This window comes from Panthera onca, chromosome D1 (genome assembly GCF_046562875.1).
Source record: "Panthera onca isolate mPanOnc1 chromosome D1, mPanOnc1 haplotype 2, whole genome shotgun sequence".
In the NCBI taxonomy this organism is placed as follows: domain Eukaryota; kingdom Metazoa; phylum Chordata; class Mammalia; order Carnivora; family Felidae; genus Panthera; species Panthera onca.
The window spans coordinates 33150607-33174359 of NC_138348.1; the positions used below are offsets into that span (position 1 = coordinate 33150607).

Below are 23753 nucleotides of genomic sequence, written 5' to 3' on the forward strand. Positions count from 1 at the left end.
CAGAATGGAAGGCAGCAGTTTTCTCTTGTACCTTTCTTTTGAGCTGCCTGAGGCTGGGAAGGCCACTCAGATGGTTCTGACTTCTAAAATCCCCACTCCTCAAAGGGGAACCTGAGGCTTTAGACATTCCCTTCAGAAAAGCAGAGGACTCTGAAATAGGTGTTGTAGGTGGTATTGGCAAATACCGCCAATAGAGAAAGAATAGGGTAATTGAATGCAGGGCTTGGTGTGCTCACTGGCTCTTGTGTTGTGTGGCCAGAGTGATTCAATCAAGAGCCGTGAAAGAGCCGTTTGAGAGAGGACGGGATTCTGAGAGGTCCTTGGGTGAAGGGAATTTCCTTTTACCTTACGACCAAGGAAAATGAACTATGAGAAATAAACAATGTTAAAGGAATAACTGACCCTGTGAAGACATCCTTGCTGTGCAGGCCAAAGCATTGCTGTGTTTCCAGGTGGGTTCAGCTTATTGCTGTCTGCCAGTGGGGTTTTATTGAGGATTGCAGTCTGTTGCCTTAAACCTGTCTCATTCTTTGCCTCTCTTTATTTTTCCTCTTTATTTTTCCTGTGTCACGTGTTCGTTATGTATTTGAAGTCATTTTCCTCCAGTATGGTGGAGTTGAACTTTTCACTGAAAGCAATTAATTTTGCAGTGAAGAGCGGTGTGCCCACAAACAGGTACATTACACCGGCAGGTTTGCGTGGGACCCGGGAGCAGTGAGGGAAAGAAGATTGAGTAGAGGAGATAGGGCTGGTTTTCTTGTTGTTGTTTTTTTTTTTTTCCCCTGTTCTCTTGAAACTTAGGGAATTCATGCAGCAGAGATTCCTTACCTGAAACCTCTCAAGCCCCTCTATTCATAGAAAGCCATGTTTTTCCTATTTTGACCAGTAGTAAAGACCTTGTTTAGCAGATTTCCCCAGTTTTGATGGGTAGACTTGTCCCATAAGGAGAGAGACTGTTTTACATTAGTGCCTAAAACCACAAAGAAATGTTACATTTTTAAGAGAGCACGCTGCTGTGTAGAGCATCTTCCTTTAGAACTCACTGGAGGTGGTAAAATGCTCTCTTCTTGACGTGGAGCCTTTACAGAACTTACTGTTCAAGGCATGGGAAACAAAAATCATTGGCACCTGTCCCCCTTAGATCGTCTAAACTAGCACCATCATGGCACTTCCTGAGCTGCTGTGGTGAGCAAATGTGTAACATTTTCCTCTTCCACTTGTGACCTATAGCCAGAGTATACAGATAACTCATTTCATTCCCAGTACTCATCATTTCATCCTCAAAAGTATATATTGTGTGAGTACCCCATTTATAGGGCATTTCAAGGGCAGTGGGTTTGCATTTTGGGAAACCAGCTAGTCCAAGTGAATCTCAAAGGCCATGTTGAGCATGGGCAGGTACTGTCGGTTTGCACACTCCAATTGATTTGCGATCACCTGGGGTCTTTTCCCAAGTATGTCTGATCTGTTGTCCCACTGTAGCTTTAGTGAGCCACACACACCAAGGGATTAGATCCATGGTCCCAAACTTTTGTTTACCTATTCCTAATTTCTGGAGCATGTACACCCATAAAATTACACAGATACAAGTTAAAAAGATGAGAAAGATTGATTAATCAGAGTGATTTTATTTTCTTCTCCTGGCTCAATGGTGTAACATCCTCCCCTCTGCAGGGGAGAATGAATGCATCCCACGTTGGAGACCCTGGGCTGACAAAGAGCAGAGCTTTTATTTTACTTGGCTTGGAGTCCACAGAGCCTGGTACACAGCAGGCACTTAAAAATGTTGCAGTGATTAGAGAGGAACTTAACGCCACACTGAGGGAAGAGTCGGGGCTTGGGATTCAGACATCATTCCCACACAAGATTGCCAAATTCAGCATTCTCAGCATTTAGTCTTTTGTCCAGATTTGAGGAGGCCCCAGAGAGAGGATACCTGCGTCTTCTCCTTCAGGCTCGTTTAAACTTGTTCAGTCCAACAGTGTCTATTTCCTGCTGAAAGCTGCTTTATCCGAGTCTGGGGGCAGAGTCAGACATAATCTCAGTATTGTTGATGGGATTCCTGTGTTCACACTATTTGCTGCACCTGTAGTGATTATTTATGTTTTGCAATAGCAGTTCTCAATCCTGTGTCACAATGCACTGGCTTGTCACAATTCACCCCGAGGTGTTTTGAGGGAAGTAATCTTACTAGTATTAAAATTCCAAAGTTTATTTTATCAGAGGGATTCAAGGCAATTCCTATATTAATGGTAATAGGTCACTCTGAATCACCTACACTCCCAGAATCTAGACTGTGGTGAGAGAGGGATGAAATCACAGAGGTGGTGGGGAGGGGTTTGCATATGTGTGTCCTCTGGTTTATGTGTGGTTACCTTGACGTCTGGAAGCTGCAGACCCAGAGCACAGATTTCCACATCCTAGATTATGTCTGGTGACCAGTTTTAAGACCACACAGGCTGTTTGCGTGGCTTTGATCCCTTGGTTCGTCCTTACCATGCCACTAAATATTATGTGGCCTTGGGCAAGTCATTCTCCCTTCTTTTCTTTTCTTTTTTATTTAGTAACCATTTCCTTACCTGAAAAAATGAAATAATTGGATTCACTAGATTACATCTAAGGCTGCTTGTAGCTCCCAGAAGTTCTAATTTATAATTCTCACATAATTTTAGGATGGCAAGCTGTCGATAATGTTATGATCCTCTCATAAAAGATCCCAGGAGCAGCAGGATTTTGTTCTATGTGAAGTTGCTCAAGCCTCTTCATTACCACTCACTTGGAGGAGGAGTTCTTTGTGTTTAGAAGTGTGTGTTAGGAAATTTGCCATGGAGACTTGCTGCAGAATGCATGACTGGCTAAGGCGCTTTGCTAGGGTAGAATAGCCTTGCTTGTTTCCTGTGGGTATGGCTTAACACTTGGAAAATAAAATCATTCGGTTTCAGTAATTTGGATACTGTACAAAAAGTTACTCAACGTCCTCACTTCCATATAATTAGTCATAATCTCTCCAACCTTCCCAGTGTGTGTACCCTGTACGTTGGGCAGGTTATCGAGCTTTCTGTACAGAATTCATGGTTACCGGAGAGGCTTTGAAGTGTTTTTAAAAATAACCTGTTGCTTTTTTTTCTGTTGGAAGCATCATCTCAGATTCTTCCTTAAGATGTGCTTTTTTTTTTTTCACTATGTGCTTTTTTTTTTTTCACTACATCAAATACGTTTCTTCTTTTAATAGTATCACTTGAAAGTATTTTCTTATGCTTCCTCCGATGTCTACTGTATTCTCAGGCAGGTCAGTCATTAGTGGTAAATATTTGTATCTTTCTTGATGGTAGAGTTTTGATATCCCTCGATACCTGAATTATTTTAATGTTAGTTTGTGTGGTGGGTCTTTCTAGAGATGTATTATTATCTCGTACAATTGAACTTTCTGCTAAATGAGGCCAATGCATGAACATCTTTAAGTATAGATCCTTTATTTTTACAAACTAATGAACTACTGGGTTCTCTTTAAATACAAGAGAAGAAAGAGCATTCTGCTGGGCATATGGAGAGCCATTTCCAGACCTGCCCGCAAATCACACAAGTGACCTTGAGCTGGTGACATGCTTAACCCCTCAGGGCCTTGGTTTCTTCACCTGTAGAACAAGAAAATAAACAACTCTTAACTGCCAAGAGTTTTCTTTCTCTTGAATTTGATTATTATTTTTTATACATTTCTTGCATCCTGTCTGTTAAGGGAAGTAAATGGTCTAAATCATGGAATCTCTCACCCACCCAGGAAGCTTCTGCATTTGTCCCAACTCTCCTGGCGTATTTCCATTGAATGGGGAACTCACTGCCTTCTGGAGGCAACAATGTGCTGGGTGTGGTCTGAACAGTACCTAGGACTTGAACGCTAATTCTCATTGGGAGCCCCTAAAGGTTTTGTAGTAACCACTAATGTTTTATGATTTCTAGCCGAACCAAATGCTAGTGACAGTTATGGTATCAGGCATTTAAAGTCCAGGCACTTGGCTCTCAACATTAGAATTGTAAGGTAACATTTGACAACTTAATCTCTTAGGGAAGATCAAAGTTTTGTACTGGTAGGTGGATCCAGACAAGTTTAGGCATTTTCTTGGCCTCTGTCAGTTATCTCTCAAATTCTTATTTTAGTCATCTTTATAATAGCAAAAGTACTGACAGCCTGCAAGTTTGGAGTTTGGTTTCTGGTCTCCCTGTTTGCACCTATCCCTTCGTTCCCATTTTTCTGATCAGTAAATAGTGGATTTTGGATTAGATGATGGCACAGATCTCTGACTGCTTTGAATTTCTCTGAACCTGTGTCAACTATTAGGCAAGTTCTAGGAATCCTTTAGTGATTCATTGAATTTTTTCTAAGACTGTCTCTCACTTTTTCTCTATAAAAAAGATAAATTTCCATAAAAGTACAATGTCTGTTGGTATACCTGGGTTAAAAGTTAAACCCTGCCAGATGTGCCTTTCACTCTGAAAAATGTAACTAATATAACTCAGAGTGTTCTTGATAAGACAGCTTTGCTCTTTTAATTTTTCAAGCTCGATCTCAAGGTTTTGGCTTTAGAAGGGTGTTATCCAGCTTGCCTTTAGCTGTCTTGGTCAGCCTTCAAGCTTTTGACAATGCTAACAACTTTTCACATATATAAAGAATATGGATAACTCTTTCCTTTTTGCCCCCAACGTTGTTCAGTGAGCTGCAGGGTTTTTTTTAGAGCTTCACTAAGATGATAAAATCCTCTATTTTTAAGTCCTGCCAGGGAAGAATAAAATGCTAGGGCATTTAGCAAGTTAGTACTCTTACCAAATGGCTAATTTGTCTGCTTTTCTAGGCATTTATTTTGTGTTTAAGTACTTGACGGTCACACTGTAGGCCAGGTAGCAGCTCTATGGTCTGAAGCTGGGTGAGTTCTAAACTGAGTTTAGAAATCAGGCTTAGCAAGAGACAGATCGTGATTTTATAGTTCATAGACATTTAATAACCTCAATTTCTAAAGACTTTAGCAAGTTTGTACTCCAGTCCCCCTTTTAAATGGCAAGGTATAATTATGTGGTCGTCTACTCTGGATTTACCCACCCATAGACAAGTATTTGTTGTTAAACAGTGTAGATGCCTGGCACTCTGTTTAGCACGGTCCTTCCAGTGTAATGAAGTCAAAATTCTGAAAGTTTGGAGTGGTTGTTTTCAGTCTCTAAAGCGTGTTTTGATACCATTACATCTCTTAATTGTCAAAAGCACTCGCCCTCGGCACTGAGTCGACAGCAAGATTTGGCATTGGGTGTCTCTTTTTTTAGATGCAGGTGATTGAGGTTCAGGAATGCCCTTCTAAGAGTCCATGTCCAAGAAATGAACGTCTTTGAAAAATATTTTTTTCTGGGGGCGCCTGGGTGGCTCAGTTGATTGAGCGCCCGACTTCAGCTCAGGTCATGATCCATTGGTTTATGAGTTCGAGCCCCACATCGGCTCTGTGCTGACAGCTCAGAGTCTGGAGCCTGCTTCGGATCTTTGTCTCCCTCTCTCTCTGTCCCTAACCCACTTGCATTCTGTCTCTGTCTCTCTTAAAAATAAATAAACGTTAAAAAAAATTTAAAAAAAATATTTTTCTGGTTCTCCTAGCGTTACTGTACTGAAAGACCTTATGGGGAAGGCATCGAACCACCCCTCTGTGGCAACATGTTGGCCCATAACAATGTAAGAATAGCCTTGTAAGGAAATGTAAACCATAGATATTTTGGGAGGCGGCTGGGCCATGTATCCCAGGCTGGTCTGATGTCTGTGCTGGTGAGAAACTTGTGGAGGAAACATATCTAATATATTTCAAGTTATTTAATGACTCTTTACCCTTCATATTTAATTTGTTTTTACATATTCAGAATCAAGACAAGTAAAAGGTTGTGGAAGCCCCATTGGCTGGTTTTTTCTTTTCCTCTATTTTGACAATAGAATGTAGCCTTTTATTTATTTTTTTTTAGCAAAGTTTTAAATATAAAGTTGACCATTGAAAGAATGAAAATCTTAGTGCACCTTGACAACAAAATATTTTTTGATACTTGAATCAGATTTCAGAAGCCCATATCCAGAAAAATCATGAGTTAGAGTCTTCACAGTCCCATACATTTTTAAGGTTTTATTTGAGGAAAATTTTCCCTCCTAAGAAGAGTGATGTAAATTTGGCTGGGAGATGATACCTTCAGCTTGGAGCTGTACTAGGCAGGGCTAAGGAATGAGTCTCACTTCTCCATTCCCCTCAGGCGGTGAAGTTCATCCAGGCAGTTTCTAGTAGGAACTGAAGACAGTAACTTAGTACAAATGGGTGACATCAGTACATCCCTGAAGATCTTGATTGGAACTGTTTTCCCAGGAGGACGGGTAGATGTCCTCATTCTCACTCCTGTCAAGGTTCTTAGGTATAGGGGGTGTGCTTCTAAGTTGGCAGTCCTTTCTCTGAAACTCTAGAGATTGGGTGGTGCTGTTGATTAAATTCTGGGTTTCCCCTATTTTCCTAAGGGAAAATGCTAAGAGGCTCTTGGAGAAACTACATGGATCATAGGAGAAGGGCTCAGCAGATGAGATTTTTCCAGGAGGGAGGAGACCTGTGGTGGCCACTCTGTTCTATGTTGTCCCCCTTCCTGTGTGGTGGAAGCCATATCAGCTGCTTTCCTGTGGGAGAATTCTCCAGAGAAGGAGAACACGAGCTCTTGAATGATTTACACCTTAGGAACTCTGTTTTAAGGTCTACAGACTCTTGGGGCGCCTGGCTGGCTCACTCGGTAGACCGTGCGACTTTTGATCTCAGAGTTGTGAGTTCAAGCCCTACTTTGGGCATAGAATTTACTGTTTAAAAAAAAATCTACTGACTCTTTGGAGTTGGGGGGTGAGAAAAAACGTCAACTAACCTTTAGGTTTCTTACTGTTCTAGAAGACTTTTCAAACACTCTTCTGTTTTAGGCACTAGATCCACCTAGTCTTGGCATATTCCAAAGTGATAACTGCCCTTTAGTTCTCTTCAAACTTTCTTTATCTCACATAAATTGAAGCACAGACAGAATGTGTATACAATATGATCAGAATTAATTAGGAGATTTTAAGTGAATTTAATACACTTCAAATATTTTCGTATCATGTTTTAAAAAAATACACATTATGGGTTTACTGATATTTAGCAGTTTATAATAATCAGTTTTCATCCTTTCTCTGCTACTTCTGGTAGTTCATTTGATTAGTTTATTCAATTTTTATTTAATTATTTACTTTTTAAAATTTTTTTCATTTCATTCTTTTTTTTTTTTTTCTTTTTTTAAATCTTAGTATTTTCCTATCTTTGTAAGAAAGAAACTTTTCTTGTTGGCCTTCTGTTCTTTCCAAGGTCATTTTAAGTCCATGGTCACTAATCCAGCTCTTTATGTCACTATTCCAGAGTCTTCTTTTTATAGGCCTATCTTTATGAACAGGCCTTCAAAAATGACTTTGTTTTTGAGAGTATGGCACAAGGAATCATGACCTCGAGTTCCCAAATCAGTGTGGGCATGTCATGTAGCCACTTTGAATTGGCTTTTCCATCTGCAAAAAGAGGTAACTTCACTTTATCTTCGAGGGTGACATGTAGGAAACTTCAGCATGACCTGTTTGAGTGAGGGCGAGGACCCGATTTGTTGCCCTTTCTTTTGGGAGTGACTAAGCCATTGCATGTGTGTGTGAATCCTATTTCTCTTGTTCTTTGAATGTATACCAGGTCCACAGGCTGTTGTAGACTTCATAAGTGAGCTATTGTGCTGATGGAAAAAATGTCTACTTATCTGGCTGATCGTTTTCATTCAAAAAACTGTAAAGATCTTGGAGAGAAAGTAGTGTATACACTTTTGTCAAGATCTCCTCTCTTAGGTGGTGCTACTGCCTTTCTAACAAGAAAGCCTAATTTCTGGGGTGAGGGAAGGAGTTACAGTTTCTCCTGAGGAGAGAGCTGGGGGTGGAGGGTGGGAATCGTGTTGGCTCCCCTGGGTCTCTGTGATTCCAACAGCACTGGTCCAGTAGAAAGGTGCTGTCCTAACAGGGAACACAGTTTTTTCTCCTCACAGCCAATAGGCATGTAACCTTAGGCAGTGTCAGTGTGATCTTTAGATTCAAATTTTCTACTTCCAGACTTTGGAACACAGGATTTTCATTAAACCATGCCTAACTCTTTGGGAAGCTTCATGCCAAAGCATGCCTTCTGTAGTTTCTCAGATCATTTTCCATGCTGGGGATAGATGAGATTTACTCAGGATTGACACTTTTACTGCATTCTTTTTTCTTCATATCACGTTCTTTCTAGAAATATTCAGATGATGAGAGAACTTTTTAAGTACTTTGAAAATGGCATTTTATTGGTTATTTGGATACTTGTATATTCCTTTTTACATTTGAGATTAATGCTCGAGTTTTGTAGATAAAGAGAAGCTTATTATCTTAAAAGTAATTTTAGAGCCCATATCCATTCTTTAAGATCTTTTGCATTTCTAAAAAGTTAGATGGCATTCTTGTTAAGCAGCTAAATCATTCTCAGAAACTTTAAAAACTTTTCTAGGTTTTGATTCAGACCTGATCTGAAAATGAATGATAAAGCCAGAGCAGCAGCTAACATACGCAGCGGCGCTCACAACCTATTTAGATTGGCTGAGTGTTCCAAATACAGTTGTGCGTTTTCTACTCGGGATCTCTTTCTTTAAAAAAAAAAAAAATGTTTGGGATGTTTTTCCCATTACCATCTTGACATCTGCCTGGTTACACATGAATAGCTTGACCCAGTCCCTCAGCAGGGAGACTACCGTGGCCTTGCTTTCAATAGTCATGTCACTGACAAAGAAAACATATGGAATATTTCATTCCTGGCCTTTGCAAACAGTCTGGGGCTGTGAGGGCATGCAGCAGAAGGCTTCGTACTTCATGGTAGGTTGGCAAGTTTGTGTGCTAACCACAGGCTGTGCTGCTAGCAATCAGATGTGTTTTCCAAAGCCCTGCTACATTCTGTGGAAAAGGAATCTTGTGTTTTGGATAAATCAGTTTCTACTATCAGTTTGAATTAAGTTTGTATGACCTGATTGCATGGTGGGTTTCCGACTTAATCGTATATTTCACCAAAGGAAACTTGTGTAAGTGAGTGTGTGTGTGTGGGTGTGTGTGTGCGTGTATGTGTGTGTGGGCATGCAGGACATTTGGATGCTGTTCTCCCAGGTTTGATACGTGGTGGTGGGTTTAATGGATACACACATTGGGAATGAGGATGCTTGATTCCCAATAGAACATTCCTTGAGGACTGTCTGCCTCTATGTTTATCTTCTTGTCAGTTCAAGGTCAATTGGTCATTGTCTACTAGCTAAGTACTGCTGTATTGACCTTTATAGGTTTCTCTTGCAAAGTACCAGCCTTCTACTTGGGGACTGTGTTTCAGTTCAGCTAGCATTAGCAACTTTGCTTTGTGGCATCTGAATCTACAATGTGGAGGCTTATCCATGGGGCGGAAGCGTGGTGGGGGGGGGGGGGGCAGGAGAGGGCCAAGAATGTGAAGAAGAAGGGTAAATCAGTTGCCTTTTTCAAGTCTTCGGTGTTAAAAGAATTTGCCCTTGGCACAACCTTGGCTGAGGTGGCATTCCAGAAGGGGAAAATACAAAAACAAAACTCTATGACATCCCAGGATGAGAAGATTCATGACTTTGGTGAAGGAGATAATGACATACATTTCATCAGGGTCCTTTCTAACGAAGTTACCCCAGCCTGAAATTCTAGTTTTATTGTCTCCCAGACATGTGGGCTGGTTTTGACAGGAGTTGATTTATGGAAAAGGAAATGAGCTCCTGTATTATCCCAGATATAGCCAAATATTTAAATATATGTATACATTTTTTTTTCCTGTAACGTATGTATACGTCTTATCTAGAAGCTATTTCTGATGGTTCTTGGTGTCATCACTAAACATTGCTGTAAAACAGTGTGCTGAGAGGAATTATTGCCTCTCACATTTTCTCATAAGTATAATTCCCTTTTTAGTTCTTGAGTATCATAGATTTCTTTTAAATTTGTTGGCTCTTGGAAGGTTACATTTTTGAAAGCTTAGATTTTATGGTTCTTCACAAATGAGCCTATTTGAGGTCCTCCACTTCCTTTTAGTGCCTTCACATTTTTATCCTAAAATAACTAGTTTAATCTTGGGTGTTCCATCTTCTTTCTTCTACTGCTTAACTTTCATAGCTTTGAATTCATAAGGAAACTCCCCTCAAATCCCTCAATTCTAAAATGCACCCTTTTTTAGTGTATAGCATTGCCAGTGTTGAAGTGCATCCAGTAATGTGACTACTACCACTGTCCAGATCTAGAACATTTCTATCTCTTTGCCTCCACCCATGCCCTTTGTAGTCCTCCCCTGTCCCCACCCCTAGTCCTTGGCAGCTGGTGAACTGTTTTCTACCTTGGTTCTCTTCTATTGTTTTTCATTTACCAGAATGTCCTAGAAATTGAGTGAAACAGAATGTAGTCGTGTGCCTGGCTTCTTTTACTTACCATAATGCTTTTGAGATTCTACCGTATTGTTACACATGTTATTCTGTAATATTCCTTCTTATTGTTGAGGAGCAGTCCATAATATGGATGTGCTACAATTGATTTGTCCATTTCCCAGTTGAGGAACACTTGCCTTCCTTTCAGTTTTTGGCAGTTATAAATAAAGCCAATATAATATTCACACAGAGGTTTTGTATGAATGTAGGTTTTCATTTCACTTTTGTAAACACCTAGGAGTGAGATCCTGTGTCATGTGGAAAGTGTAAATAAAATGTTGGTCTGGGTTTTAATGTCTTAGAGCTATAGTGAGGTTTGATATTACTAACTACTTATAGCCTCAATATATTATTAGCATGGTATATATTAGTAATAGCAAAAGCTGTTAAAAACAGATTTTGTTTAAATGGCTATACTTTTTAAAGGAGTGTAATTATTGTTATTATTATTATTTTAAGTAAGCTCTATGCCCAACGTGGGGCTTGAACTCATAACCCTGAGATCAAGAGTGCCACACTCTGCCAACTTAGCCAGCCAGGCACCCCAAAAGAGAATTCTTAGCCCCCTTTTTGGCATCTGACAGTTACTCTGATACCTCCAAGGACTTGTGGAGAAATGCTCCCAATGTGGAGCATTTTGCTCACAGGGACAAAATTTTGAATTTTTAGCGTGTCCATGTCTGGAAACTCTGATTCAAAAAAATGGAAATTTGGTGAGGAATTGCTGGGCTTACTTGTGTATCAGGCATGTTACATGTGTTAACTATAATTTCCACAGTAATCATCCTAGGTCCCTGACATGGTTCACATTTCATAGCTGTGTATCTGGAGACCTGAAAGGGTTCAGTAACTAGCCCAAACGTCCCACAGGTAGCGGGTGGTAGTTTGTGAAGCTCAGGTGTTCTCTGTTTGTACCTCCTGTAGTTTACTTGGATAGTCGATAGTTTATTAGAAGAGGAGAAGGTACAATGAGAAACAAAATGGTGAGAAGCTGCAGGTTTTTACAGGGAGAGAAAAGATCAGAACCGAACATAAAGTATCCAGCAGAAGCACACAGACATCTACGTGTATGTGCACACGATCGGAGTCTGTGAGTTGATTTAGGAGTAATTTACATTAAACAATCTACTTACTGTGTAAAATTAAGTAATCTTTTATTCACAGCAGAATTTTTTGAAAAGTATGTCAGTCTCTTTATGTTTTGTATTTTGTTTGAAAGCTTTCACATCATTTTCTATGTTAATAGAGTTTTTCTGTGTCAGCAAAGTAAGTATCAGTTGTGTGCATTTTGGCTTGCTTTTTCTTTCTTTTGTGGAATTCACTTAGATGTTATATGAGGATCCATTAACATACTGACTTTACTGCTTCTTACAGAGCAAATTTCTGAATGTGCCTCTTTGAACCAAAACGATGAAGTAAATGAAAAAGCGAAGTGTGCACTATGATGGTTTCCATATAGCTGCTCCCTTTCACTCACTGGAATTTCCTGCCTCTCCTGTTGAAGATGTTTTTATAGGGAAGTCAGCATAAAAGTGCATCACCCATGAGCCTTTTTCCCCCCAAGGCATTTCATTTAGCCAACTTGGTATTAATTTAGTTGGTACTCTTTAGTTGACTTGAACACTGTGTTTGTTGATTGTGTGAGCTGATGTTTATTAAGCTGTTAATATTTTACAGACTCGATGGGCTCCTATTTGGATCTGTGTGCTCTTTTCTTTAGCAGCAGAGCTGTTCATGATTGAATCTGTGGCCACAGTTTTGACTTTGAATGGGGTGACAGCCAGCCCCATGCTGGAAGGTTATTTGGTGGCTCTAAAGGTTTTCTCCTGGAAGCATTTTCCTTTTTCATCTAATTCACATTGCGGTCTTGGTCTTCTTTATGGTCCGTCTTTCTCTACAGATAAACCATCATCATCATCTTGTTATTCACTTACATGCTAATAATAATAAATGTTATTGAGGGCCAGGCATTATGTGAAGTGCTTTACATGTGTTATCTATTTAATACTCTTAATAACCCTCTAAAGCACATGCTGTTATTCTCTCCATTTTAGAGATGAAGAAACCACAGCGGGGAAGGTCACACAGGTAATGAACGAGGTTTTGTAAATGGGGTATGAGATCTTGGTTTTTCAGATCAGCGTTGTATGGTTGAGTGGGCGAGATGACAGTATTCTTCCCTGTGTCTCCTAGATGTAGGCATTCATCTGTCTTGCATATCGTGGATGTCGTGAGCTGCTCATTTTATAGGTGAGGAATTCGTTCTGGAGAGGTTAGATCTGTTTCGTTCTCTACTTGAAGTGTCCTCGGCCTCTTAAACTGTAGACTTGGACCCTTCCACATCTTAAAGGTCATCTGGTGCGGTGGTGCTAACACTCTTCTGTGCATTATGGGCCCCTCATTAAAGAGGCTAGGACTTTCTTTCCGTGGGGGAGACAAAAGTCCATTTTTCCCAAGGACATACATTTACATGTTTCTAGACCTGATATCTATTTATTATTTGCTAAACCTTTCAGTTACATAAACTGGGAACACCAGAGTCTTACATTTTTCAGACCTTCCCTCCCTTCTCAGCCCACTTCTTTTAAGACTGGTACAAAACAGTTGATCTGGTTTAAATTCTCCATCAACTGGGCAGAAGTCCAGTTACATTTATTCATATGACTTGCCCAGAACCATTGGTAGCCCTCCAGAGTATGTTAAAAACAAAACAAAGGAGGGGTGCCTGGGTAGGTAGCTCAGTCGGTTAGGCGCTGGACTTCAGCTCAGGTCATGATCTCACGGTTTGTGGGTTCGAGCTTACGTTGGGCTCTGGGCCGACAGCTCGGAGCCTGGAGCTTGCTTCAGATTCTGTGTCTCCCTCTCTCTCTGCACCCCTCCCCCTCAAAATAAACATTAAAAAACAAAACAGAGGAGAATAAAACACATTATCAGAAAAGATGGTCTTTTCTTTGATTATATAAACCTTTAACATTTAAAAAGACTTTTTTTTTTTTAATTTTTTTTTTAACGTTTATTTATTTTTGAGACAGAGAGAGACAGAGCATGAACGGGGGAGGGTCAGAGAGAGGGAGACACAGAATCTGAAACAGGCTCCAGGCTCTGAGCTGTCAGCACAGAGCCTGACGCAGGGCTTGAACTCATGGACCACAAGATCATGACCTGAGCCGAAGTCAGCCGCTTAACTGACTGAGCCACCCAGGCGCCCCTAAAAAGACTTTTGACTTAAGTTGCTTGTGGCTTAAGCTTGTCAGATGCTAAGATTATCTGTGCTTTTTCCTGTGTTTTGTCCAATCTTTCATGGACCCAGTACTTTGTTGAAATTGTAGGAGATGTTTTGTGGAGGTGAATAAAAAGCTTTCACACAAAGTTCAAAACGATTTTTTGAGAGCTACTAATACTATATTTGTATAATGGTTCATGGAATCAGTAGTATTTTTTTTTTTATGTTTATTTATTTTTGAGAGAGTGCAAGTGCGGGGGGAGGCAGAGAGAGAGGGGGACAGAGGATCCAAAGTGGACTCTTGCTCTGACAGCCCTGAGCCTGATGTGGGGCTGAAATTCACAACTCCGCGAGAGCATGACCTGAGCCAAAGTCACACGCTCAACTGACTGAGCCACCCAGGTGCCTGGAATCTGTAGTCTTTCAACTTTAAAGTAATAATTATCGAGGCAATAAGTCAATACTTAAAAAATTAATTTAGCATTTATTAAGTGCTTTATGTGTTAGGAACTGTTTTTGGTGCTGGAGACAGAGTTATCAGAAAGCATCCCCGCCCTCACGTAATTTACCTGGCCTGGGATAGGGTAGGGGTGGTGGCAGACAGTATAAATACAATAAGGGGCACCTGTGTAGCTCAGGTGGTTAAGTATCTGACTTTGCCTCAGGTCATGATCTCTTGGTTCTTGAGTTCAAGCCTCATGTTGGGTTCTGGGAAGACAGCTCAGAGCCTGGGGCCTGCTTCAGATTCTGTATCTCCCTTCCCCTCCCCTCCTCACACCCTCTCTCTCTGTCTCTGTTTCTCTCTCTCTCAAAAATAAACATTAAAAGTTTAAAAAAATACAATAAACATGAGGTCAGGTAATAGGAACTGTGAAGAAAAAGAAAGCAGGGTGAAGGGGTCTCACTAAGCAGTGTAGTCAGAGAAGGTTTGAACGGGGTGATTAAGATAATTACTGATTAAAATAGTACCTATTGGAATATGAACCATCTTAATCAATGGTAAAACAAGATTTAAAAAGTTGCTCCTGGGGCACCTGGGTGGCTCATTTGGTTAAGTGTCCAACTTTGGCTCAGGTCATGATCTCACGGTTTGTGAGTTCGAGCCCCACGTTGGGTTCTGGGCTCTGTGCTGACAGCTCAGAACCTGGAGCCTGCTTCGGATTCTGTGTCCCCGCCCCTCCCCAGCTTCCTCCCTCCCTCTCTCTCTCTCTCTCTCAAAAATAAACATTAATATATATATATATAAAGTTTCTCCTTACCCCATAGTGATAATTAAAACATAAAAAGAATAAAATCAACATTCCATAATAACCTGGTATGTCAATGCAGTGGAATAGTACACAGCAATAAAAGATCAAATTATTGATACATGAAACAACATGGATAGATGACGTGGGTATTATACTTAGTGAAAAAGCCAATTTCAGTAGGTTCCATATCCTGTACGATTCCATTTAAAACACTCTAGAAATGATGAAATTATAGAAATGGGGAACAGGTCAGTGGCTGGTAGGGTTAAATAAAGGTGGGAGGACAGCAGTGTGACTTTGGATGGGTAGCAGGAGGGAGTGGTGGAGTAGCAGTGGCAAGGGGATGTCTTCATTTTATTTTGCTTCATTTTACATATAGGTGTAGTTGATCTAGCAAGGAATGGAGGGGAGAACAAAACTTTCCTTGAGAGTATTTTTTTTATTATTATTATTTCATGGCAACACACTATGGGAAGTTCCGTTTCATTTTCCAAGTAGTTTGTGGAACTGAAGGTGTCTTTTCTTCAAGGAATTGAAAATACTCTGCCAGGAGGAATTGGATGTATTAATTCCACCCAGGGCTTTATTTCAGGTAGAGTAATGTGCCCGTGTTTTTGTTGTTGTTGTTGTTGTTGTTTGTTTTTTGTGGTGATGGAGCAGTTTCTTATGATTGTAGTGGTGACTGCATGAATCTGTGCATGTGGTTAAAACATGAGTGCATGTAAAAAGTAGTGAAATCTCAGTAAGGTCTATAGTTAATAGTGCACCAAAAGTAAATATCCTGGTTTAGCTAATGTATTATGGTTATGTGAGGTGTTGCTGTTGGGAAAAACTGGGTCAAGAATGCATAGGAACTCTACTATTTTTGCAAATTTTGGTGAGTCCTAAGTTGTTTAAAAACAACAGATACACTAAATCAGTTTAAGGTCTTGAGAAATCTTTGTCTTGGCCTCACTCCTTAAATAAGATGGGGAGGGGCTCCTGGGTAGCTCAGCTGGTTAATAGGTTAAGCGTCTGACTCTTGATTTGGGCTCAGGTCATGATCTCATGGTTTGTGGGTTGGAGCCCCTGCATTGGGCTCCACGCTGGCAGTGTGGAGGCTGCTTGGGATTCTTTTCCTCTTTCTCTGCCTGTCCCCTGCTCATGTGCTCACTCTCTTGCGCTCTTTCTGTCTCAAAGTAAATAAACTTAAAAAAAGTTTTAAAAAATAATTTTAAAAATAAGATGGGGAAACTGAGTCTCTGAAGTGAGATGATAAACAGATTGCAGAGCCAAAGTCTGAATCTAGACTTTTTAACTTTTCAGGTCAACATTATTTTGCTCCCTTAGAACATAACCGGTTTTAATTGCTTTTAAACAGTTGTTGGGAGATCATGCTTGTGTTCTCTATCTTTCTCCCTCGCTTCCTTCCTCAAGTCCCCTCCACCTGTGTGTGTGTGTGTGTGTGTGTGTGTGAGAACTCTCTTCTATGTCCTGCAGCCTAGAAAAGTGTAAGATATAAAGTATGCACTGGGTTTATCATTTAAATGATTTTAACCATGTATTTGAATAGAACCCCTATGCCTCTTCTATTATGGAGGCATTTTGTTTCTGAGCACTTGGTATAATCTAAGTAGCATGGGGATGATGTTGGATCTCTGCCTGTGAATTAGTAGCTGAGTGGTGTTTTACTTCTGATGATTCAGTATATTTGCCTTAATTGCTGGATTAACCAATTTCTTGCCTCCCACAAAAAGCACACACATTTGTGTAAAGAGAGGGTAAATGAATGAAGTTTTAGGGACTAATTTTTGTGGTATTTAAGCAACAATAGTCTAGATTACCCACAACCTTAATTTCCTTTCATGAGTCCTATAGATGGGCTTTGTCACCATTTACACTTGATTACTTCATTGTTAACCCCAGTGATGTGATTTAGCGTGCTAAGACTTAATTATTCCTTTCTGGCCTAGTGAGAAATTTCCTTCCAATAATTGCCTCCACTGTCCTTTAGCCTCTTAAGCATTTAGTTTGTTTGGAACAACATGGTTGTTCAGAAAGCATTTCCAAGCTCAGCAGTGCCTGGAGCTGTGTCTGGGCCATAATTTATACCTTTGACATAGGGACTGAGATCTCAGTTCTTGGGCAGTGTGACTGGTGGATGCTCTTCATTAGAGCAGTGAGGTGATGCATGTATCTGAAAGTTACAGGAAGAAAAGTTCATGACTGAACAGTACTGAAGAGTTCTCTTGTGGCCTCTCTTTCTCAGTTTAACATTTCCTTATTTTAACTGAACACTTATGCCAACTTCGGAAATAACATTAGGTTCCTAAAAAAAAACAAAAAAAACCCCAACCCCCCCCTCCCCCCCCCCCCCCCCCCACCTATCGTGTTTTAAAGAAGTGTTTTTGTAAGGCAGTCATATGCAGTGATGGTTATAGTGTAGAAGAGGTCACTGGAGAAGGTGTCCCTGTCAACATGAGGATCAGACTTGCTGGATGAAATTGAAATTGATGAAATTTGCCAGGTTTGGCAAAGAGATGTCTTTGTTTTATTTCAGTTAGCTTTTAATATAGGCGTAGTTACATCTAGAACCCTAAAGCAAGGGATGGAGATGAGAGAAAAAATTTTCCGTGAGAGTATTTTTTTATTTCACGGCAACATCACGGGAAGTCCTGTTTCGTTTTCCAAATGGAAGTTTGTGGGATTGAAAGTGTCTGTTTTCTGCAAGGAATTGAAAATATTCTGCCAGGAGGAGTTGAAAGTATTAATTCTACACAGCGCTTTGTTTCAAGTACAGTAATATTCCCGTGTCTCTATAGGCAATTTATAAGGCATAGTTAACATTAGTTTTTGTGGGGAGGGGGGACAGCATAGTTTCAGCGCTTTACTCCTAAGCCTCCTGTCACCCAGCTTCAAAATTCTATCCCTTCCCATGTCCTTAAACAATATTAACTGCTCTGTTTTTCTCAGAGAAGGTCTAGAATAACAATGGCATCATAGGGTAATTGGATATTCTACAATAAAAATACTTACATGCCAGTCTGTTGGAGGTACAGCTACTTCATTAGGCAGTAGAATAATATCACATTCATCACAGTAATAAAAATGTTTGGAGCACCTGGGTGGCTCAGTCAGCTAAGTGTCTGACTCTTGGTTTTGGTTCAGGTCATGATCTCCTGGCTTTGTGGGTTTGAGCCCCACATCAGGTTATGTGCTGGCAGCCCGGAGCCTGCTTGGGATTCTCTTTCTGAGGAGAATCTCTCTGCCCTTCCCCCCACTTGTGCTGTCTGTCTCTCAAAATAAGTAAACTTAAAGTGTTTTTAGAGGAGGTGTCTTATGTAGCCAGATTCCACCTTTTAGCTGCTGTGCTTTACAGACATTTTTGCCTTAAATGACCAATTTTTAGGAGAAGCATCTCATTTTGTTAACATAAGAACTAAATGAAAGGAATACTTACTAAAGAGAGAGGTAGGTCAGAAAACAGTTGCAATTATTGAAGAATTGGTCAGAAAGCACAGCAGAAACAATTGAAACCCTTCTGTAATGTGTTTCCTATTTTTTAGAGTTTAAAATACTCAGCATAATCCACACGTTTGCTATTTGATTTGATTTCTGTAAGTACTATCTCAAGTAACAGAATTTTGCTCATAAACAGTATTTTCAAAATTTCACGCAATGACTGAAATAGATTTCGGTTAAACTTTATTCTGATACAATAATAAATTCAATATTATCCTTCTTAAACTCTCAGAGTTGTTTTAAAGATTCAGTATATTTAAGTAGGCATTGAGTATTTTACAGACAGCCAGTTAATATCTGGACAGTGTTCAGAGGATGGATACTACTTTCTCTTGAATGAATATTGGCTCTTGACATAGATTGATTTGTTGTTACCACTTAGTTAACTTATGATCATTAGATATTGTCACCTAGGTGAGATTTCCACCCTCCATTTGTGTACTTCCATGGAAAAAGAAGAAAAGCAGCCAAAATTTATCATGGTGGATTTTCTTGGTTTTGTTTGAATTTGAAATATCCATGAGGGCATGAGAAAAGGTGTCTGTTGGTGATCTAGACTGGTGAGAGGAGGTAAGAGGCAGGGAGCTTGCCTGCTTGCCTTCAGGGACCTTGCCCCAGCTGCTGGCTTAAGGAGCCAATTTCTATTGGTCTGTTGCTACTGTCTAAGGAGAAAGGTAGTAAATCTGCCTTGATGTTGTCAAATGCAAATATGTACAGATAGCTTTAACGCGTTATTCAGATTTTCATGAAATTAGTGTTTTGTGACCAAAGGATTGGGGTCATGAACAAATGGGTAGCAAAATCGTTTTGTTTCCATAACATTCTTTTCAGCTAAAGAACAACTGACACTCTGGATAATTTATTTTAAGTCAGTAAGGATTTTAAATTAGTTATGATTTCATTAAAGCAAGTCTGACTAAAATTGCAACATTTAAAAAAATAACTCTGTATTTAATGATAATAAAGTCTTTGAAAAGAGCATAATGGAAAGAGTGATTGTGCCACACATTTGTTCATGACCCAGATTTTAAGATTTCATGCATAAGTAGTTTTGACTCTCGCGGTGCTCCAGAGAGCAGTGACCATTGTCACAGAACCAGAGGGCACGGACCTGGAACCGATGCATGCACTGTATCAATGTGGAGCATTCGTAAGAATTACAGGGTTCACTGAAGTATGTAAAATATAACATCTTTCAACGTTTTTTTTTTTTTTTTTTTTATTTTTTTTATTTTTTTATTTATTTTTGGGACAGAAAGAGACAGAGCATGAACGGGGGAGGGGCAGAGAGAGAGGGAGACACAGAATCGGAAACAGGCTCCAGGCTCCGAGCCATCAGCCCAGAGCCTGACGCGGGGCTCGAACTCACGGACCGCGAGATCGTGACCTGGCTGAAGTCGGACGCTTAACCGACTGCGCCATCCAGGCGCCCCAACATCTTTAAACTCTTATTCTCTCTTCCCTTAGCTAAATGAGACCCATTGGTTGTACATAGCTTTTTAAATATGTGATGAAACGTTTAAGGGCGCCTGGGTGGCTCGGTCGGTTGAGCGTCCGACTTCGGCTCAGGTCATGATCTCACGGTCTGTGGGTTCGAGCCCTGCGTCAGGCTCTGTGCTGACAGCAGAGCCTGGAGCCCGCTTTGGATTCTGTTGTCTCCCTCTCTCTGCCCCTCCCCCACTTGTGTGCTCTCACAGGTGTGCGCTCTCTCTCAAAAATAAATAAATGTTTAAACGTGATGGCTTAATACACTGTTCAGGAAATGCACATTAGTCAAATATATTGTGAAACCTAATCAGCCATTAATGTAGTAGACATATATTTCCTGATGCCTCATGCTCAGAATTGCTTGTAAGCTCCCTGAGGGTAGTAATCAATTCTCACTCAACATGTTCTTAGCTCTTCCCTTACCTATGTTTGTGCTTTGCGTGAAACTTACTCTTAAATCGTTGAATAGATTGAAGGATATGAAACGATTACTTTTGGAAATAGTTTTTTAACTGGTGACATTTTATTAATAACTTGCTTAGCAAAAGTTGTTACCATGAACATGGAGCGCATGCCTATTATCCTTCCAGCCACGCTACTGTCTTCACTGGGGGAGAAAAGAGGAGGACTCTGCTTCCTGTTCTAACGTTGGTCCTACTGTTGGTGTGCCAGGCATTGGGCAAAGAGCTTCATGTTTACATTGTTGCTGGATCATCACATCAACTGTAGGAGAAAGGTACTCTTCCTTCTCATTTTAAGCTGACAACACTGAGGCACAAAATGTTTCAGTAACAGGTCCAAGGTCATATGTTTTATAATCTCTAACCAGGATTGGAACCCAAGTAGTCTCTTCCAGAACCTGTGTCCTCCTCCACTCCACCATGGGGGCTCACAAGCGTCTATGGGGGATCTGCTTTGGTGGAGAAGACAGACCTAAACACAGAATACAGTGTGGGAGTGCCGTAAGGTGGGATGAACAAAGGCTGTGGGAGCAAAGAGGAAAGGAACTTACTCTGCTTTGAGAAGCTGGAAGACTTCGCAGCAGAGGTGACATTTGAGCTGGGTCATTCAGTCTTCTGTGGGGCAGCTGCCGGGAGTTCTGCCTTGTTTGAAATAAGCACATTTACAAGAGAATAGTGGAGCACATTCCGCTTGATGGATTGGATTGACAGTTTGGAAGTAACTCCCCAGAATGATGGCTTTGTTAGGTATTTATTCTCCAAGAACCCTACCTGCCACTCCCCTTTGGTGAATTGTGGCAAGAAAGCTGTCACATTAAGCTGTCACTCAGGATATTTGCGAGAGGGGGGAGGGAGGAACAAATTATGGGCACAACTAGATATTTTCAGAACAGCCTAAAACCCGGAAAGATTGTATTTCAGAGCATTTGAAAATGAACAGAACAGCCTTTTTTAAGTTGTGCAAAAAGAAAATCGAATAATGAAAAGTTAATTAGGCTATGGATATTTTTAAAGCTGGACATTCTGATTCTTATCCACCATAATTACTTGAAGCTTTGTGAAGGCCAAGATAGAGGGGAGAAGAAAACTTTAGAGGCAGGAATCTTACAGAACTGTACAAAGTTCTTACAGAAATTGTTTAATTGTGAAAATACTTTATCTTTTTCCATGAGATTTTTAAGGAATGTGTAAGGAGCAGATTCAGTTACGACTCATATTACCCTTTATCTCTGTTGTCTAGTTGTTTGCTTGAATAGCGTCTCACGAGTTTTGCTGTCTCTTTCAGTGTGTGTACGTTAAGCTATTGAAAGGCTTGAGAGATCAATCTAGATCTTTCTAAGTTATGTCTGCTAACAGTTTTATTTCTGGGGAGATGGTTTTGCGACCGCTTCTTCAACTTGGCACTTCCCTCTCCTCCCCCAGCTCCTGCTTTCTCCACCTCCCTTCTGAACAACCCCTCATTCACCGTCCACTCCCCAAGCCTGGAATGGGAAGAACTTGCTTTGTTACTGATGATAATATTTAAGCTCTAAAATTTTAACAGTATTTCAGTTGCAAATAAATGGAAATTGTGTATTCTGTTTAATGTGTTTCAGAAAATCCCTGCTATTTTTTTTTCTTTAAATACAAGAAAACAGGCGTGTAATGCCTCATTGAGAAAAGCCTGTGGGGGTGCTTTGTGCAGGTCTTAATTAAGGGCTTTGAAAGACCAAACAAAAGGAGAAAGGAAAATGCTACAGGGTTATTGTTATTCCACCCCCATTGGCTCAGCTAGCTGACCATCCATTGGAGCATTTTGTCCATTTTGAAACTGAATGACACTTTTGTTCGTGATTAACAGAGGTGAAAGAAGCCAATTATTGGGCCGTCTTTTTCCATAGAGCAGCTGCTGTTGGATTTAACTGCAGGCAAATATGGCCTTTTACTACCACAAGGATGTTGTGATGACAGTTTATTTTTATAGAACTATGTGGTGGAAAACAAAATCTGTCTGACTCCTGTTATGAATATGCCCTGGAATTTATCATGAAAGGATGATTTTAATGTTCAGGCTGTACCACAGTTTTCCTTTTAATAATAACGTGTGTGTGTGTGTAATACATATTTGTACACATTTCAAACAGTTCTTTATGGGATTCCAACACTAAAGTTATATATTTGTTAATGCGTACATTTGTAAGCTGCTTCAACTTTTCCCCAATTTTAAGTATACCACGTTCCATTACCTGTTAAAGTTGCAGAGTAAGTAATTTGGTAAGACGCAATGGTGTTGCCTGGGTTGCAAGCTATTTTGATATATAGACTATTTAGGTGGGACAAATGGGTCTCAGAGACCACCTACCCATTAGTGCAGACTTCTGGCCTGCCTCTCCAGCATTCAGTGGTAGGAATGTAACTGGAGAGGACGCTCCCATGTGCCTTGGTATTAAATGAATGTGTAATAATGGGGTGTAGCTGGAGGAGGGCCCAGGGGTCAGCTCTCAGGATTTACCCTACTCGGATATGCTTTTAGATAATAGGGCAGAAGGTGGGGTTTTAGGGGCCTGGGGGTCAGCCGTGACTTACCTCAGTAAAATTCTACCTTTTCCTTTTTATCTTTTGAGGCATGCTGGTGTAGTGGACAAAGCTCCGTGTCCAGTCTGCTTGGGCAAGTTTCTTAACCTTTCCGAGATTATTCCCTGAGTAGTGGAGTTTAAAATAGCTGTCTTCAGAATGGTCGTGAGGATTAAATGATTGAGCATGTAGGTATCCAGCACCGTGCCTGGCACACAGAAAACGTCTGATCTGTGTGAACTCCCTTTCTCTTTGGCCGGGTGGCTCCTGATACCTAAATCCGAAGCCAAGGGGCAAGAGTGTGGCAATTTGGCTTCTTACCCAATTAATGTTTTCCTTACTAGATTTTCAAGTAGCAGAAGGTTGAGTTTCCAGGCATAAGTTAACGAGAATAAATGGTTTCCCTCCGCAGCCTTCTCTTCTTCAATGGCCTAGGACGGAACCACCATGACCCCTCTGTGCATTGTAGTGTCTGTCAACAGCCTGGAGTACTGACTTGGTCTTGAGAGCCATTGTTGCAGTTCATCTAAGAGTCTTCTCAGGCCTGGCTCCCTCTTGCTCCACAACCCTGGGAAAGCTCAATTTGTCTGTTTCTTTATTGGGAACATAGTGATAACCCTTAACTCCTTACCCACTTTCAGGTATGTCTTTGAAGATGGTTACATCCTAGGCAGTTTTTTTTTTTTTTTTTTTTTTTTTAACATTTATTTATTTTTGAGACACAGAGAGACA

At 40.4% G+C, this 23753-nt stretch overlaps 1 protein-coding gene across 2 annotated transcripts in view; it reads left to right on the top strand.

The window, feature by feature from the left end:
* LGR4 (leucine rich repeat containing G protein-coupled receptor 4) overlaps positions 1–23753 on the top strand; it is a 102198-nt gene that overhangs the window by 957 nt on the left and 77488 nt on the right. The window lies entirely within an intron of this gene.